Raw genomic sequence first — 12,675 nt, 5'->3', positions numbered from 1 at the left:
TTGGGAGTCGGTTTTAGTTTTTTTTATTTTTGGCTTTTCAGTGACAAGTATAGTTGTCACTATCCGCATTAGTGGAAAGTTCTTATCAATACGAATAATATAAGCCCAAAGACAAGGTAGTTTACATATTTAGTTGACGAGTTCCCTCGACCTTCTCTGGTCTCCATCATCAGGTCAGCTCCAAACCTTCACTGTTACAAAGGTCTCGTCAATACAAAGAATATAAGCCCAAACACGAGGTAGTTAAGATGTGCCGTTTAGGAGTTCCCTCGATCCTCTGTCGTCTCCATCATCAGATCTGCCCTAAACCTCCATAGTATTGTAGTCTCATCAGATATACACATAAATATAAAGTTTTTACCCCATGCTCGCCTACAATTTTCAAGAGATGCCCTCGATTTCTCAGGGTTTCCACCATCAGATCTTGATCTGATGACTATAGGACCAAATGACAAGCATACCCTTCCAAATAAAAAAATAATTTTTGAAATCGGTCCAGGCGTCTTTGAGAAATCGAGTAACAAACATAAAAAAAAAATATAGCCTAATTGAGAACCTCCTCCTTTTTTTGAAGTCGGTTGAAAATAGGTCCAGCAGAATAGTTTAAACATAAATTCTTGGGGTAAGTACATATAGTTATATATCCAACAGAGCACGTCAATGTCGGTCCTGCTTGTGATCTCTCCCCAGTGGTGTCGGATTGTCGTCGCATCGCGCTATGAGAGTGAAGGAACAGTGAGTGCACCGCAGTCCAAGCAAATGTGCCTGCAGTATAATATGTGCTGCGCAGCTGGCTGATCTCCTTATATAAGAACAGCCGACCATCAAAGGAAGCTACTTTTGGAATGGACAACTAGAATCAAGTTCATAAGAGCTTGTAAAGGCCTAAATGAAATATAATGTTTTGACTTTTGACAATCGGTCTGGAAGCTCTATGCATTTGATTTACTATGGTGGTTCTATGTATTTTTATTATTTTTCAGGCACGAAGATTTTACTGAAGCTATCCCAGTCGTATTATTTGGTGAATCAGCTTATGAAGAAACTAAATAATAATCATAAAGCTGAATCACTAAATAGTACTGCTTGGGTTGATCTACAATTCTACTTCAATGAGACTTCTTGTTATATATGTTATTTATTTACATGTGAATATTTAAATTGTCAGCCTTTTAGTACGAAGTGAGGACTGTTTCCCTTACCCGGAACAAATTTAACATATAAGAATGTAGTTTTCTGACAGAAAACGATTCTTTAAATACCTAAGATAAGCGCTTTAAAGCAAACTCGTCAAAACAAGTTGTAAATTAAATTGTATTGTGTGTAATTTTTATATTGTACTTTTGTTATAAATTAAATACTTTAAACTTATCGATACTAGAAAATACTGTTTTATTTATTATATAAAGTTCCTCAACGTAACTTCATCTGAATGGTCTTTTTCCAACTATGTTGAGGTCGGCTTCCAGTCCTAATCAAATGCAGTTGAGTGCCAGTGTGCTACATGGAGGCTATGTGGCCTCCTCAACCCAGTTACCCGGCCAACCCGATACGCCTTGGGCCTGGTTGTCCTGACTGGCTTCTAACTACCCCGTAACAATAAAATTTTCATAAAACCACATAGGTACTTATTTTTTTTTTTAACTTCTAAAGATCGTTCCCAATATTCTTACTATATATGTTGATATGCTTAAATATACAATTTTGAGATTAGCCCCATACAATTAATATCATTTTTTTATCTCTAGTAAGTAAAACAATACACAGATAGAGTATTGAGAACTAGGATTTCATTTACTATAGAAATTCACAGTTAATTTCATCCATCCTCCGAGCCTTTTTCCCAACTACATATGTTGGGGTCGGCTTCCAGTCTAACCAGATTCAGCTGAGTACCAGTGCTTTACAAAAAGCGACTGCCTATCTCACCTCCTCAACCCAGTTACCCGGGCAACCCGATACCCTTTTGCTATCTTATTTACACTCCAAAAATCAAAAACAAACATATTTTTGACACCTCAGGTAAAAACAAAAAAGGTATCAACATAATATTTTCGATAATTAGTAATTAAAGTCCTACCAATTACTTAATGATATCCTATTATTACCTAATTAGCTACAGGTAAAAATAATTAGTACATTTTCATATAAATACTTTAGAAAAAGGGACAGGAAGTCAGTATTCACTTAGATTTCGTAGTAACAACTACTAAAGTATAAGTTTTCTCACGAAAGCGGGTAAGGCAAACTTGTGTGAGTGAATGTACATGCAAACTGTGTTTGTGTGCGGGCGCTCGCTCGCGCTCAGTAGTGGCCGAGTCCCGCACTCATACAAACACTAAGTGCATGTATATTAACACACACACGTATGGCTTACCTGCTTTCGTGAGATAATCTCCGTCGTACCACAAAAACTTTTAAACGTCTGTTGAACACTGGTCTAAAAAAAAATGTAAAATTATGACGTTGGAATACGGAAAGTTTTGCAACTGCATTTTTTTAGACAAGTGTTCAACAGATGTTTAAGTTTTTGTATTAAGGCTGTCTATGTGGTGGTCTGCTAGACAGCAGTGGTTGTTACAACAGGCGAATTTGACAACACTCTGACACTAGCTAGATAGTGAGTCAACCTATAGTTTAAGTGTAGTGAAATATTAGAATTTGTGAATTAAATAACATTGAAATATAAGTGTCTTCATAAAAAATAATAATAGTGGCATCCAGTACGGCGGCTGTTCTCATATAAGGAGGTCAGAGAGCGCATGACATGTTATAGTGCAGGCACATTGGCTTGGACACGGGTGCACTCACTATTCCTTCACTCGCATAGCGCGATGCGACGACAATCCGACCCCACCGGAGGCGATTTTAAAGGTAAGTGAAGTGTTTATTTTTATATATGTATTTCTCAGTAGAACTGATAAAACTTCGTATCAGTTATCACTCACTCAGTAGACATGTCATCATGCTGTCACTGGGTGTAGTGATGATAGTTATTGAGTGAAATCATCAGCAATTTCAATCATCATCAGACGAGCCTTTTCCCAACTATGTTGGGATCGGCTTCCAGTCTAACCGGATGCAGCTGAGTACCAGTGTTTTACAAGGCGCAACTACCTATCTGACCTCCTCAAGCCAGTTACCAGGGCAACCCAATACCCCTTGGTAAAACTGGTTGTCAGACTTTCTGCCTTCTGATTATCCGTAACGACTGTCAAAGATATTCAAATTGTTCAATTTATCAGTAGCTGTCACTCACTCAGAAGACATGTATCAATTCTGTCACTGGATGTAGTGATAACTACTGATAAAGGAAGTTGATCATCACACCACTTATTTCTACGGATATATTTATAAACTGTTACATATTTCTCAGTAGCAGTTGTCACTCACTCAGTAGACATGTTATCATTCTGTCACTGGGAGCGTGATGACTGCTGCCGGGTTATTTTTTTTGTTTAATAATGTTTCTCAGTAATAATTGTCACCCACTCAGTAGATATGTTTGTTATTCTATCACTGGGAGTGTGATGATTGTTGCTGAGTTACATAATCATCATTAACTTAGTATAAAATATCTGTAAACTAGATAATTTGATACAAAATGACCTCTATCAGTAGTCGTCACTCACTCAGTAGACATGTTGTCAATTCTGTCACTGGGTGTGTGATAACTACTGATGAGTGAATATAATCATCATAATTTTCATCACACTAAAAGAAAATATCTCTTAATATCACTTAGAGCTGATTTTTCAATCATCAATTAAACTTATATCTGAGGTATAAATATGGCGGTTTGACATATTTTCCTTACAAAATCTGTCAAGACGTCAAACATATTCTTCAGATAACAGTTATCTGGCGATTGGAAAACCAGCCCCTATTCTCACAAATGATCGTGCATTGTTTTCTGTGTGTAAGTTATAAATTATACTTCTGTCACACGTGAGTGTGATAATAGTTTCTGAATTTGTATCTGTCATCTCATCTAGGATAAACATTTGTCATTCATGAGTAGTGATCACTCACTCAGTAGACATGTCATAAATTCTGTTACTGGGTGCAGTGATAACTGCTGATGAGTGAAACATCGATCATCACAATTTCATCACGCTACGAGAAAAAAACTGTCTGTTATTATATTGCTGATTTTTAATTACATTCATATTTTCTGCATGTAAAATCATCATCATTGTCGTATCTTTCAGTAGCAGTGATCATTCACTCAGTAGACATGTTACCAATTCTGTCACTGGGTGTGTGATAACTGCTGGTGAAGGATAAATATTAATGACAAGTGAAGCGTGTTAAAAAAACCACATTTCTCAAAATCTCTTAGTAAATATATGTCTATAATTCTGCGACAGGAAGTGTGAAGATTGTTTCTGAATGTCAACATAATATTTTTTTCATCGCACCTCTCATCTAGGATCAAAAATTGACATTCATCTGTCGTAATCACTCACTCAGTAGACATGTTATAAACTCTGTCACTGGGTGTAGTGATAACTGCTGATGAATGACAACCATCATCATATTTACTTCACCAATTAATGTAAATGTTCATCATTTGTTTCTCAGTAGTAGTTGTCACTCTCTCAGTAGATATGTTTACAATTCTATCACTGGGAGTGTGATGATTATTACAGAAATTCATAATCAGCATCTTTACTGTGTATCTCTAGATAATTTAACACAAAATGTTTTTTATCAGTAGCTGTCACTCACATAGTAGACATGTTAACAATTCTGTCACTGGGTGCAGTGATAACTGCTGATGAGTGAAACATCGATCATCACAGCTTCATCACGCTACGAGAAAAAACTGTCTGTTAATATTGCTGACTTTTAATTACATTCATATTTTCAGTATGTAAAATCATCATCATTGTTGTATCTTTCAGTAGTAGTGATCACTCACTTAGTAGACATGTTGCCAATTCTGTCACTGGATGTAGATAACTGCTGATGAATCTTTTACTGACTTTTATCATCTCTACTGGTGTTTTAAAACAATTTAATTTGTGTCTCAGTAATAGTTGTCACTCACTCAGTAGACATGTTAACAGTACTATCACTGGGAGTGTGATGACTGTTGCTGAGTCACACTATCATCATTATTTACTCATTATGCTTAATTAGTAAACATTGCAACTTATTGTTACCTAATCATGTAATGTGAAGATTATTATGTATTTACCAATTATTGTCAGTCACCTCATTAAGAACAGGTAAGAATATGTCGTTAGTGATTTGTAGTATAAATATGTACGGTATTGCAAAATATAAATCAGTAGTGATAAGGATTTCGCAAGGGTAAGAGGTGTGAAGGTGTCATCACAAAGTTGAAAGTGATTAATTTGTGAATGAAAAGACAGTGACAACAAGGGGCTATTTCTTCTTCCCAGCAAAAACACGTAGGAAGTGGTAAAGGACGGACGTTTTTGGGACTGTCTTTTGTAAAATTGACATTCAAAAAATGCAGATTTTTTATCTTGTAAGTTGTATTTTATTTTGCAGATTTTTTCAACAAACATTCAGTATTAGTTGTCATTCACTCAGTCGATATGTATACAATCTATCACTGGGTGCAGTGATGACTGCTGCTGACTGATAGTGATCGTCATATGATCATCATACTTCAGAAGAAATCATCAAGGATTCTTGAAGAACAGTGTATTTTGTCACTACGGTACAGTCGTCACTCACTCAGCAGACATGTTTATAATTCTGTCACTGGGAGCATGATGATTGTTGCTGAGTGATCGCATCAACATTGTAAGTTACAGCCTTTTTGTCGTCCCACTGCTGAGCTCAGGCCTCCTCTCACACGTAGAAGGATTGAGCGTTAAACATTTTCCATTTTTCAATTATTAGTAGCTCTCACTCACTCAGTAGAAATGTTATCAATTCTGTCACTGGGTGTAGTGATGACTGCTGATGAATAACTTTCATCATCTCTATTGGTGTTTTAAAACTATTTAATTTGTGTCTCAGTAGCAGTTGTCACTCACTCAGTAGATATGTTAACTGTACTATCACTGGGAGTGTGATGACTGTTGCTGAGTCACACTATCATCATTATTTACTGATTGCAATTAAATTATTCTTAATTAGTGAATATTGCAACTTATTGTTTCCTAATTATGTAAAGTGATGATTAAAAATAGACTAATTATTAACTGTCCGCACATTAAGAGCAGGTATGTATATCTCATTAGTCATTTTCATATAAATAAGTATTATGTTTTATATTTTGTATCAGTATTGATTAGGATTTTGCGAAGGTAAGTAAGACTGAAATCTCGGAATAAATTAGCGTTCACGTGTGTTTTTGCAGAATTTTTCTACAAACATTCAGTATTAGTTGTCATTCACTCAGTAGATATGTTTACAATCTATCACTGGGTGCAGTGATGACTGCTGCTGACTGATAGTGATCATCACACTTCAGAAGAAAACATCAGATAGTCTTGAAGAACAGTGTATTTTGTCACTACGGTACAGTTGTCACTCACTCAGTAGACATGTTATCAATTCTGTCACTGGGCGCAGTGAAGATAGTAACGGAGTGTGATATACCATCAGTAATAGTTACTCCTTGAGTCATCATTATTTATTTTTATCAAAGTTACCATTTCAGTAGCAGTTGTCACTCACTCAGTAGACATGTTATCAATTCTGTCACTGGGAGTGTGATGATTGTTACTGAGTGATCTCGTCAACAGTATTCAAATTATTTTTTTATTTCTATTTATCCAATTATCGGTAGCTGTCACTCACTCAGTAGGCATGCTGTCAATTCTGTCACTGGGTGTTGTGATAACTGCTGATGAGTGAAACTGATCATCACATTTACATCGAAATAAAAAAACGGTTGTCTGTAAATTCGGTTTACTGACGATAGTTGAACGTGACAACGTGAGACAAGATTGTACCTCTTTGTCGCTCGTTGCGTGCTCTCGCTTGCACTTCAAGCCTTAAGCGGAACGCCTCAGAGCGAGGTAACGCCGCATGAGTCATGATTTTTCGTGCGTGCAGCCGGCTCCATCGATTTATAAGACGTTGTCACGTCAAAAACTGTCTATTACTATTGCTGATTTTAAATGACTTTTAGCTGTTTTCTGAATGTAAAATCATCATTGTCTCTTCACCTTCGTTATCGTTCAGCAGTAGTGATCACTCACTCAGTAGACACGTTATCAATTCTGTCACTGGGTGTAGTGATAACTGCCGGTGAATGACATTCATCATATTTGGAGCGACGCACATGATGATGCCTTGGAGATGCACTTATGTATATGCTGTCACTACGGGATAGTTGTCACTCACTCAGTAGACATAATTATAATTGTCACTGGGAGTGTGATGATTGTTTATTAGTGATTTTACCAACATTTTGTTTTTACAATAACTTTTTTTAAGATCTATATCTGTCATGAATCGGTAGTCATCATTCACTCAGTAGACATGTGCAAATTTCTGTCACTGGGTTTAATGATAAATGCAGATAAGTGAACCTAATAATCATTTTGTTTTCTACCTAAAAGTATTCTTACTGTATTTCATTCTTGTTTTCAGCATATGATACTCAGTATTAGTTGTCACTCACTCAGTAGACATGTTATCATTCTGTCACTGGGAGCGTGATGACTATTGCTGAATATTAATCTGTCATAACATTTTACTGATATTTTATACGTAACTAGCAGTCTCACTCGCATCCCAGGATAACTTTCGCATAGATCCCGATAAAAACAAGCCCACAGCCTTGGGCTATCTAACACGGAAATAAATTTCAAATTGGACCAGTAGTTCCTGAAATAACGGCGTTCAAGCAAACATACAAACTCTTCAGCTTTATAATATGAGTATAGATTTGTCTTTTAGTAGCAGTCATCATTGACTCAGTAGACATGTTATTATTTCTGTCACTGGGTGCAGTGATTACTGCTATTAAATGATCTTAAACATCATACTTGAAGCGACGCACTTGAAAATACACTCATATTTTGTCCCTAAGGTATAGTTGTCACTCATTTAGTAGACATGTAATTAAATCTGTCACTGGGTATAGTGATGATTACTGCTGAATGATATAATCACCTTGTCTGAGAGATGACGTCACATGGAGAGAAATAGAAGAAGAAGACAAGCAGCACCGACTCCATATAAAATTGGGATAATAAAAGAATGGTATTAATTTATTTTTGTATTTATCATATTATCAGTAGTCGTCACTCACTCAGTAGACATGTTATCAATTCTGTCACTGGGTACAGTGATAACTACTGTTGATTTGTACTATCACCAGTATCATTCTTTATTTTTTACCATTTCAAGATTAAATATACTTTAAGGTGATTAACATTGAATACCATAATTATTAACAATGCAATTGGTATACGCTAATTACTTTTTGTCATCTCATTAGGAACGGAGGGTAAATGTCATTAGTAAAATTAATATAAATAGCTATGGTGTTTTGACATTTAAATCAGTGCCTATATGGACAGTAAGAGTGCAAGTAACACGAAGTTATTAATTAAACATGAAGGCTCTCGTTTGTGCATTAAAAGTGTAAAATGGTAAGTTTTATCATTCCAAAATATCATCAATGTATAATATATTTATTTATTTAGCAGTAGTGATCACTCACTCAGTAGACATGTTATCATTCTGTCACTGGGTGTAGTGATAACTACTGCTGTTTGAATAAAATAAAATGATTTTATTCAAACAGCATTGTATGCATTTTAGAAGCAGTGATTATCATCAGAAAGACGTTTTGTACAATATCTCAGTAATAGTTGTCACTCACTAAGGAAGACATGTTATTATTTTGTCACTGGGAGTGTGATGACTGGTACCGTCAGATCATCATCATCTTCCTGCCCATATTTTAATTAAAATAAAAAATATTTGTGGTCGGCGCAGCATGTTATTTCTTGAACACTCTTCATGAGATTAACGTGAGATTTTATCAACAATGATTTCATCAATATTCAGCTGAAATATACATTAATTCAATCATCAGTAGCTGTCACTCACTCGGTAGACATGTTAAAAGTCTGTCACTGGGTGCTGTGATTTCTACTGGTGAATTAAACTTTCATCATCATTTTTACATTTCAGTTATGTGGTTTATAATGTTCTTATTTATTTTATTTGTGTATATTCTGTCAATCTGTATTAGTTGTCACTCATTCAGTAGATATATTTTAAATCTATCACTGGGTGTGTGATGATCATTTCTGACTGTCATATCAGCATTTAACCATTTATTATTTTGTCCAGCTATCCTTATTTTTCATTTACCAGTAGTTTTCTCTCACTCAGTAGACATGTTATTAGTCTGTCACTGGGTGCAGTGAATTCTACAGATAAATGAACTAACCACCGCAATTTTGGAATATCCATATTTTGCAGTTTCAGGTATTAACTAAAACCCATCATGTTCCTTTGTAGGCCCTTTACCAGGGCCGAGGTAACTCTTTCGAACGATCCCGCAGCCCCGGCAGTCCTTGGCCCTGGTGGGTCCCGCTGGGGGTTATTTTTAGCTCAGTTAAAATTTTCACTAACTCGGTAGATACGTTTCTAATTCTATCACTGGGAATGTGAAAGCCACTGCAGAGCTACTTTATCTTCATTCCTGAGTTCCAGTATCTTCATATCGCGTCTATCAGTAGTAGTGATCACTCACTCAGTAGACATGTTAACAATCTGTCACTGGGTGTAGTGATTTCTACTGGTGAGTGACTATTCATCACACTTGGCTGATGTAACATTTTAAAAACTTCGAAGAAAGATACATATTATCACTATAGGATAGTTGTCACTCACTCAGTAGACATGATTATAATACTGTCACTGGGAGTGTGATGACTGTTTCTGAGTGATTTTACAGATTACTTTGTTTGATTGTTTGAATAATTACGTATTTTTGGATTTATATCTGTCATTCACTGGTAGTGATCACTCACTCAGTAGACATGTTAACATTCTGTCACTGGGTGCAGTGATTTCTACTGATGGATGACACTAAAATCATCATCATCATCTTTACAAAGTTTAGCAGTGCCAGTTTTTGTGAATTTATGACAATTTGTATTAGTTTGCACTTACTCAGTAGGTATGTTTCTAATTCTATCACTGGGAATATGAAAGCCACTGCAGAACTACTTTATTTTCATGTGTTACTCGTCAATTTTTGCGTTCCAGCATTTTCATAACGAGTCTATCAATAGTAGTGATCACTCACTCAGTAGTCATGTCATCCATTCTGTCACTGGGTGTAGTGATAACTGCTAGTGAATGACACTTATCATCAATTTTAATCATCATTCTATTTTTATGTTTTATTTTAAGCCTTTTTTTAATTTTAGAGATGTTGTTTGTTAATTTATTATTGTGTAGTATATTATGTCTTGTCTATCGTAATAGGTTTAGGTAAACCAGTTATTATAGATTAATGGTGTAAATAAATAAAATAAAATCTTTACAGAATACACAGGTGAATTGGACTCTAACGGGATAGTTGTCACTCTCTCAGTAGATATGTTGTCATTCTGTCACTGGGATTGTGATAATTGTCATGGAATGAGACTTCCAAAAATATGTTCGATATTCACATTCAAATCAACTGGGACAGTATTTTTCAGTCTATCATCATCATAACATAATCCTGCAAAAAATCCACTCATTTTTCCTCTGTAGAAGTCAACAGTATTCTATCATAATGAGACAGTGATCACTCACTCAGTAGACATGCCATTATTTCTGTCACTGGGTATTGTGATAACTGCCGCGATGTGATAATGATCATCATCATCGTCCTCCGAGCCTTTTTCTCAATTATGTTGGGGTCAGTTTCGAGTCTTACCAGATGCAGCTGAGTAACAGTGTGCCAAAATGAGCGACTGCCTATCTGATCTCTCATAGAAATCATCTCTATTTCAGTAGACATGTTTATAATTCTGTCACTGGGTGTGTGATGATTTTTATTGAGTGATATTTTCATCAAAATATTAATTTTCCATAATTAATCATTGTGTGTTTTGTCACTAACCATATTTATTTATTTTTATGTTTTTTTCTTACCACAAACATTCACATTGTCAATCACTAGGTGTAGCTACCCCTCACTCTACGTATAGTGTATACCGCTGAAAAGTGTCTATCATCATCGTAACATCATTCTACAATCTCGTATTCTATCACCATGAGACAGTGATCACTCACTCAGTAGACATGTCATCAATTCTGTCACTGGGTATTGTGATAACTGCCGCTTAGTGAAATGAAACTATCATCATTACCGCAGCTGCTATCAAAGTCAAGATTAAGAACACATCTGTCCTTCCTCTTAGTAAGAATCATCATTCACTTAGTAGACATGTTAAAAATTCTGTCACTGGGAGTGTGATGATTATTGCTGAGTGAAATCGTCATCTTTCGTCGTGTCAGCAGAAAGACACAAGCCTTTCCCAAGGATCGCCACTTAGCTCGATCTTCAGCAACCCGTATTCACTGTCATCACGCCATCTTTAGTATCATGTATTTCAATGTCAAGCTTAATTTACTGCGTGAATGTAATTTTGTGACTTTATCCTAATTGGGACGTATTTATATTGTCGTGTACCTAATAAGGAGATAATTATTTTCTTAATGTGTCGTTGGTAAAAAAGGATTATTTAATCATTTCATTAGTTACAGATAAGTCTAATTATAATTAAAAAGCACCCCTCTTCCATTGTTTGAATAATATTTTAGCTCTTGACGCAGTATGGTTAAGCACACCTAGAAATCGGTTTTCCACAGCTTGTCCCAAATATTATCATCACTCAGTAGCAGTTGTCACTCACTCAGTAGACATGTCATCATTCTGTCACTGGGTGTAGTGATGATAGTTACCGAGCGTGATATATCGTCATATCATCATTCTTTGTGTAGTTCTATCACAGTTATCATATCTCAGTAGTCGTTGTCACTCACGCAGTAGACATGTCATCATTCTGTCACTGGGTGTAATGATGATAGTTACTGAGTGTGATATATCATCACATCATCATTCTTTGTCATTCTATCACAGTTATCATAACTCAGTAGCAGTTGTCACTCACTCAGTATGTCATCATTCTGTCACTGGGTGTAGTGATGATAGTTACTGAGTGTGATATATCATCATTTTGTATTTCCATCACAATTATGTTCGCAGCGATTTGATAAAGAGTGTATTGAATTAAATATTTTTATCAAATTAAATATACAGGTACAGTTTCGAGGTCGTAGAGAAGAATGTGAATATTTTAGTTACGAATTTTAATGCCTTTGTCATCAGTCATATTGGAATTTGATTTAAGGAGGCACCGCTAGTAAGTTAAGTTATTTTAGTTTGTTTCTCAGGTAATGTACCTATTTGAATGATTTAATTGAATTTAGAAATAATGTAAAATCAAATAAATAAATAAGCCTTTGTAACGTCGCTTTTGACAGATACGTCTCCCGCACACTCGCGTGACACTAACGAGTAAATTATGCAAAAAACTGTTTTTCCGAGGCGAGCGACCTATAACCCCGCGTGGACCATAGGAGCCACTAATGTTACTATTGAGTAAATTATGCAGAAAACCGTATTTTGTCGGGCCGCCATTAACTTTGGTGCGATCTAAA

At 35.6% G+C, this 12,675-nt stretch overlaps 1 protein-coding gene across 1 annotated transcript in view; it reads right to left on the bottom strand.

The window, feature by feature from the left end:
* Positions 1-12,675, bottom strand: part of LOC124644467 (cytoplasmic aconitate hydratase-like) — a 59,441-nt gene that overhangs the window by 20,100 nt on the left and 26,666 nt on the right. The window lies entirely within an intron of this gene.

This window comes from Helicoverpa zea, chromosome 30, assembly GCF_022581195.2.
Source record: "Helicoverpa zea isolate HzStark_Cry1AcR chromosome 30, ilHelZeax1.1, whole genome shotgun sequence".
NCBI lineage: Eukaryota > Metazoa > Arthropoda > Insecta > Lepidoptera > Noctuidae > Helicoverpa > Helicoverpa zea.
The sequence above is the reverse complement of the archived record's forward strand: the minus strand, read 5'-3'. Positions and strand labels throughout refer to the sequence as shown.